General features: G+C 49.1%; 1 pseudogene; it reads right to left on the reverse strand.

Annotated features, from left to right (window-relative positions):
• Positions 1-6,411: 6,411 nt before the first annotated feature.
• LOC125369039 lies at positions 6,412-6,513 on the reverse strand (annotated as a pseudogene).
• Between the last annotated feature and the right edge of the window lie 1,553 nt (positions 6,514-8,066).

The following is an 8,066-nucleotide window of genomic DNA, read 5'->3' on the forward strand; positions in this document are numbered from 1 at the left end:
ATAGGTTCAATACCATTGTTTTACAGTTTTTCTTTTTTCAGTTTTCCTTTTCCTACGTACCTTTTCCTATAACAATATAATTACATGGCATACATATATATGCAGCTCCTTCATATTCATAGGGTGAATAGGGCTAACAATTATGTTGAAAAAGAGTTGAATCTAGCAAAAATGGAGTTAACAATAACTTAATTGAATAGTCTATTAAAAATGAATATGTAATATCATAATAATGGTAGAAATTGAATCACTTTTTGTTTTGCTATTATATACAAAATTTCATAAGTATAAGATAAGTGGAATTTCTCAATTCTTTTCCGGCTATTTCTATTGAAAATTCGAATTTGAGTATACTTCTCTTTATTCCTCCATTCACACGTATTTCATACATGGGCTTTAGCAGCTGTATAATTGAGATAGGCGAGGATTGTTGCAAAAAGAGGTTCACCGCAGCTGATTTCTCGCCAAAAGAGGTTCATAGGCGAGGATTGTTGCCCCCGCGGGCTGGCACGCCCAGCGAACGATGGAGCTGCGAGGATCTGTTGCCAGCGCCGGGCTCCCCACCCCTCTCGCCGACATCGGGGATCGGGCATGGCGACCCCGCCCCCTGCAATAAGCAAACATGTTCATGGGTCGCTCACAGGCGTTTCGACAATGATCCTTCCGCAGTTCACCTACTAAACCTTGTTACGACTTCTCCTTCCTCTAAATGATAAGGTTCATGGACTTCTCGCGACGCCGCCGGCGGGCGAACCGCCCACGCCGCCGCGATCCGAACACTTCACCGGACCATCTAACCTAGGAGCGACCAGTGTACAAAGGGTGTGGATGTAGTCAACGCGAGCCGATGACTCGCGCTTACTAGGAATTCCTCGCTGAAGACCAACAATTGCAATGATCTATCCCCATCACGTATGAAATTTCAAGATTACCCGGCCCGCTTGCCAAGGCCATAGACTCGCTGAATACATCGCAGAAGGCGCCTGTAACATCTAAGGGCATCATGCACTGCTATTGCCTCAAACTTCCTTGGCCTAGAAGGCCATAGTCCCTCTAAGAAGTCGGGTCATGGAGGGATACCTCCGCATAGCTAGTTAGCAGGCCGAGGTCTCGCTCGCTAACGGAATTAACTGCATAAATCGCCCACCAACTAAGAACGGCCATGCACCACCACCCATAGAATCAAGAAAGAGCTCTCACCATTAATCCTTACTATGTCCGGACTCGTAAGTTTCCCCGTGTTGAGTCAAATTAAGCCGCAGCTCCACTCCCGGTGGTGCCCTTCCGCCAATTCCTTTAAGTTTCAAATTACACCATACTCCCCCCTAACCCAAAGACTTTGATTTCTCATAAGGTGCCTATGAGTCCTAAAAGTTAACATCCGCCGATCCCCGGCTCGGCATCGCTTATGGCTGAGACTAGGACGATCCGATCGCCTTCGAGCCCCCAACTTTCGCTCTTGATTAATGAAAACATCCTTGCAATGCTTTCGCAGCTGTTCGCCTTCATAAATCCAAGAATTTCACCTCCGACTATGAAATACGAATGCCCCCGACCGTCCCCTCGTTAATCATTACTCCGATCCCAAGGCCAAATGTAATAGGACCAAATCCCATGATGTTATCCCATGCTAATGTATACAGAGCGAGGGCTTGCTTTGAGCACTCTAATTTCTTCAGTAACAAATACCGGAGGCACGACCCGGCCAAGGCCGTGAGCGATCACGGCGTAAGGGACGTAGACGACAGTGCACACCGCTAGCGGACCGGCCGACCCAACCCAAGGTCCAACTACGAGCTTTTTAACCGCAACAACTTAAATATACGCCATTGAGCTCGGAATTACCGGCCGGCACCGTGACTTGCCCTCCAATGGATCCTCGTTAAGGGATTTAGATTGTAATTATTCCAATTACTGCACTCAAAGAGCCCTAGATTGTTATTTACTGTCACTACCTCCCCGTGTCGATTGGGTAATTTGCGCTACCGCCGCCTTCCTTGGATGTGGTAGCCGCTTCGTGCTCCCTCCTGAATCGGAACCCTAATTCTCCGCCACCCGTCACCACCATGGTAGGCCTCTATCCTACCATCGAAAGTTGATAGGCGAATTTGAATGATGCGTCACGCGACTAAGGCCGCGGCGATCCGTCGAGTTATCATGAATCATCGTAGCAACGTGCGAGCCCAAGGCCGACCTTTTATCTAATAAATGCATCCCTTCCAAGCTTCCGGGTTTGTTGCACGTGATTAGCTCTAGAATTACTACTGCTATCCGAGTAGCGTATACCATCAAACAAACTATAATCGATTTAATGAGCCATTCGCAGCTTCACAACAATTAGTTCATACTTACACATGCATGGCTTAATCTTGAGACAAGCATATGACTACCGGCAGGATCAACCAGTAGCATTCCTTAGCGACATCACCGCCCGCACGTAAGCCCCAACAATCGACAATGCAATGTGCTTAAGGCTCAAACGAGAGCGTCCGGCCGCTCATATTTAGGAAACAATGGGCTAATGGAGGATGATTTCCGCCTCCCGCCTGCGATAGCATTCCGCATCCGATAGCACGAGCGCATACCCATGGGCCACAACAAATTTAAACAAAGATGTTTGGAACATGTGTCACATAATGTTCACCCGATGCCCCAAAGGAGGCACAAAGGCTAAATACGGGACAAAGAATATCATTGAATTCCACTAGTGTGGGTATGCAACATGTGAACCCGACATTTGCCCACCTTACAAAACATTCACTTGGGCTAGGACCGAAAGGATCGCGGGAAGCAATTCGATGCGCGAGCACGGAGCCCGCCTACCCAAACGATCGTGATACCACTCATGCACCACCACGCATAATGAGCAACAATTCCAATCAGCCAACTACAACCCCCAACAAGCATGTTATGCCCGCCAAGCACTGGCCAAACACCGAATGAAATACCGCCCCACCACGGGTGCCAAGAGTTTAAGGATTACCGAAAGAAACGTGCATCGTCGACCGAATCCAAGCCCCAACCAAGAAGGGTTTTATAAGCTTCCGTCCCACATAGCCCAAAGAACACAACTTAATGACATGCCTTGCAATGGAACATCCACATCATTTCACCCCCAAGCCTAGAGATCGCCTCCGCCTCAAAGATAAAGATAGCCCACATGCCACCAAAGGTTTCACAAAACATCCAAATTTCCACCAATGTACCGCGGTCCAAATTTCAACAAAAGCATGTATCGCTAGAAATGTATCATCGACCAAATCCAAACTCCTCGCATTGTGGAGTGCGATAAGCTTCTAGCCACACAAGGTCGTGCAATACAATTGAATGACATGCCCTCTCAAAGGCAACATCCGCCTAATAACACGCCTCAAGCTTAGAGATCAACTCCACTTTAACATAAGCATGCGCCTGCAAGATTTGCATCGCTTGTAGGATGCGAACTCCCGTATAAGAACTTTCCGCCACACCACCTCAAGCAATACAACTGAATGACATTGCCCTCAGAGTGCAACATCCGATCATTAGCACGCTGGAGCACAAATACCATCTCCAAACTCTCAACACAAGCACAAGCCCATGCTAGACATGTATCATCGACCGCATCCAAACTCCTCGCAATGTGGAATGCGATAAGCTTCCGCCACACAAGGTCGTGCAATACAATTGAATGACATGCCTCTCAAAGGCAACACCCGCCTAATAACACGCCTCAAGCTCGTAGATCATCTCCGCACTTTAACATAAGCATGTGCCCGAGCAAGATCCGTGATCGCTTGGCAGGATACAAACTCCGCAAAGAGCTTCCGCCACACCACCTCGTGCAATACAATTGAATGACATGCCCTCATAATGCAACATCATCACCTCTATATGACGCTCGGCATGTAGCTCATCTCCGCCTCAACATAAGCACAAGCCCAAGCTAGACATGTATCATCGACCGGATCCAAACTCCTTGCAATGTGGAGTGCGATAAGCTCTCATGACACGCAGGTCGTGCAATACAATTGAATGACATGCCCTCTCAAAGGCAACATCCGCCTAATAACACGCCTCAAGCTTAGAGCTTCTCCAAATTTTTAACATAAGCATGCGCGTGCAAGATTTGCATCGCCTAAGGATCAAACTACGGTATAGGACGCCTGAGCACCGTACCGCCTCTAGCCTCAACACAAGCACGAGCCCATGCAAGAAATGTATCATCGACCGGATCCAAACTCCTCGCACTGTGGAGTGCGATAAGCTCTCAGCGACACGAGCTCGTGCAATACAATTGAATGACATGCCCTCGCAAAGGCAACATCCGCCTAATAACACGCCTCAAGCCTCTAGAGATCATCTCCACCTTAACATAAGCATACGTCCGCAAGAACCGTGATCGTCAAGTAAGATACGAGCTTGTGTGCCCATGCGAGGCAGATCCAAGAATGTGTGCCTCTACCGGTGGGACGGCTACCATGCGCTAAGATGTCGTAAGGTTGACTATTGCTTGGTTTCGCATCTTACGACAATGCATCGCCTACACCGCGGCGCTGACAACCTATTAGCACGCCTTGCATGGGGTTGGGCCCCAACAGCTTTGGTTGGATCTTCCATCCATGTCTCGGCTCGCCTCTACTACCATCACAAACAGATAAAATTCACAATTCATATTCTGCCCGCTGGCCCGACCGGGCTATTATAGGCTACACAACACCCTCGATGCCTCACCTACAATAAGAAAATAAAGCCCCATGTATGCTCTAAAGCAAGGGCGATGCCCATGCTCCATTTTTGAATTTTTCCAAATGGCCCTTGGGCCCACCGTGTCCCGGAAATTTTCCGACATCCGGACGGGCGAGGGGTCAGGTGTTTGCGGCCAATTCCGTGGATACCGATGCTCATCTTGCAGCCCGACATGCCCCTTGCCCAGTTCTCAGCTCTCTGTGGGGTGAGGTATACCGCACTCCCCCTAAAGAGGCTAAGAAGCATGTTGAAGTCCGTCAGAGGAGACATCACTATGTTCCACCCATCACACCCCCCCTTAAAAAATTCATTTCAAGGAATTTTAATTTGATTTTGCACATATGTTAAGAATAATATAATATACCACCACAAAAATTTTAAAAAATTTAGAGCACATTTAGTATATTTTTTATTTTTAAATATTAAAAATTGAGAAATTCATAAAATAGAATTGACATCAAAAATCACCATTTTTGTGTAGGCCCTTAAAAGATATGTCAAAATTATTGGAGTTATCATTGGTACATTTTCTTTAAAAGTGCACGCTCAACTTGTAAGATATTGGCTTAAATGGCTACTTGCATGTGGTGATTCTGCCACAATAGACAACCAAGTAGCAAACTTAGCAATCAATGATCCTCTTGATTTCATAAGAATTTTACAACCTTTCAGCTTCCTAGAACATATCAATGATAGATTGTTAGAAAAGGCTATGGAGGCATCAAATGTGGTGGTGGCGAGTGCCACAAAGACGGCCCTAAAACTAGCAAAAGAGGTTCACTGCACTGATTTCTCGCCAAAAGAGGTTCATAGGCGAGGATTGTTGCCCCGCTGGCCGGCACGCCCAACAGACGATGGAGCCGCGAGGATGCGCCGCTAACGGCCCGCTACCGCGAGGATGCGCCGCCAGGCTAGGTCATGAGGATGCGCCGCCACAAGGCGCTAGGCCGCGAGGATGCCCCGCCAAGGCCGCTAGGGCGAGGATGCGCCGCCAACGCCCGCTACCGCGAGGGATTCTCGCCAACGGCCCGGCGGGCGCGCTTCGCAATGGTCGGCCGGCACGCGAGGATTCTCGCCAATCGGCCCGACGGGCGCTGCTCGCCAGCCAGCGGGTCACCGGCTCGCGAGGATTGTCGCTAACGGCCCGGCGGGCGCTCGCACTGGGGTCGGCACGCGAGGATTCTCGCCAATCGCCCGACGGGCGCGCTGCCAGCGGGCTCGCCAACGGCCCGGCGGGCGCTTTATTCGCAAAGGGGTCGGCACGCGAGGATTCTCGCCAACCGACGGGCGGCTGCTCGCCAGCGTCGGCGGCGAGGATTTCGCCAACCGCCCGATGGGCGCCGCCGCAATTGGGCCGCCACGCGAGGATTCTCGCCAACCGCCGACGGGCTCGCAAGGCGAGGATTTCGCCACCGCCCGATGGGCGCGCCGCTTGGGGGGCAGCGAGGATTTTATGCCAATGTGCCCGTGCACGCAAGGATACCGATTATATACGGGCCGGCGCTCGCACGCAGGATTTCTCGCCTACGGCCCGTCAGATTTTTCAGCGACGCAGACGGGCCCGTCAGATTTTTCTACGACGCAATGATTTTTAGTGGTTAATCCAATAATTTATCAAAACCAATGATAAATCCACCGATAGCAAATACAAATGAATTAAACACAATTTAATTAGAATGGGAGATGGATCAGCTCGGCTTGAATTCTCTTTAATAAATTCAAAGAGAAATAAAACGCCTACTTTGTTCAAATACGATCATCCTGGGAAATAATCATCACTTCCATCCCATCCCATTTTCTCTTTAACACAATAAAGAAAAACTCTACATAAATAATTTTGGTATGACAAATGTAAATAGATCGGGAATCCGGCTTGGACTCCCAAAATATACTGAGAAAAATCGCTTGTATTCAAATTTCGATCATTCGGGAAATAATCATCACCTCCCACCTCTATTTCTATCTAATTTACTCAACACTTTGGGACTTGCATGCAGAATCGCTAGAATAGAACTGGGACTTGGCCCCGTGGCCGCATAGTGGGGGACTTGCATGTAGCACCGCTATAATAGAACTTAGATGCGCTCTCAAGTCCTACCGAGTTTGTGGAATTACCTAGGATTTTGGGACTGGGACTGGGGATTCTTGGACTTGGGGGATTCTTGGACCTTGGAGCCGGAACCTCGTAATGCTTTTTTAAGAATAAATTGGTATTGGTTTTGATTTTGCGCGGGGAGGAGGGAGGGATTTAACGGAGCGACGGCGGTCAATCTCGGATCGTGGCAGAAGGCCACTCGCCACTTACAATACCCCGTCACAGATTTAAGCTCGCCCCAGCGATTCACCACGCCTTGAAATTGTAATTCATGCCTGCCTCGCGAGGGCTTAGCCAACGACACGCTCGGGGTCGGAGGGCCCCTACCGCCGGTCGGCAAACGAAGGGCGACAACGCTGTCGCTCGGGCCCTGGATTCGACTTAGAGGCGCTCACCATAATCCAACAAGACGGTAGTTTCACACACCGGCTTTTCAACCAAGCGCCATGACCAATTGTGCGAATCAATCTGCCTCTCAGACTAGGTTGAATTACCATCATACACAATCATCAAGAGGGTAAACTAACCTGCCCCACGACGGCCTAAACCCAAATTTCACGCTCCCTACTGGTGGGTGAACAATCCAACACTTGGTGAATTCCCGCTTCACAATGATAGGAAGAGCCACATCAAGGATCAAAAGCAACGCCGCTATGAACGCCATCGCCATAAGCCGCTTATCCCCGTGGTAACTTTTCCGACACCTCTAGCTTCCAAATTCAAGGTCTAAAGGATCGATAGGCCACGCTTTCACTAGCTCAGATTCAGACCGGAAATCGTAATCAAACGAAGCTTTTACCCTTTGTTCCACACTTAGATTTCCGCTCTCGCTGAGCTCATCTTAGACACCCGCTATCTTTTAATGATGTGCCGCCTACCAAACTCCCCACCCGACAATGTCTTCCGCCCGGACGGCCACCGGCCGACCTTGGTCCAAAAAGAGGGGCGAGCTCCGCCTCCGATTCACTCGGAATAAGTAAAATAACGTTAAAAGTAGTGGTATTTCACCGTCACGGCTAAGGCTCCCACTTATCCTACACCTCTCAAGCCATTTCACAAAGCTCTGACTAGAGTCAAGCTCAACAGTGGTCTTCTTTCCTCACTGATTCCGCCAAGCCCGCTCCCTCGGTCAGGGTTTCACTGGATAGTAGATGTGATGGGAATCTCGTTAATCCATTCATGCCGCCACTAATTAGATGACGCAGGCATTTGGCTACCTTAAGAGAGTCATAGTTACTCCCGC

This window comes from Ricinus communis, unplaced genomic scaffold, assembly GCF_019578655.1.
Source record: "Ricinus communis isolate WT05 ecotype wild-type unplaced genomic scaffold, ASM1957865v1 Ctg84, whole genome shotgun sequence".
Taxonomy (NCBI): domain Eukaryota; kingdom Viridiplantae; phylum Streptophyta; class Magnoliopsida; order Malpighiales; family Euphorbiaceae; genus Ricinus; species Ricinus communis.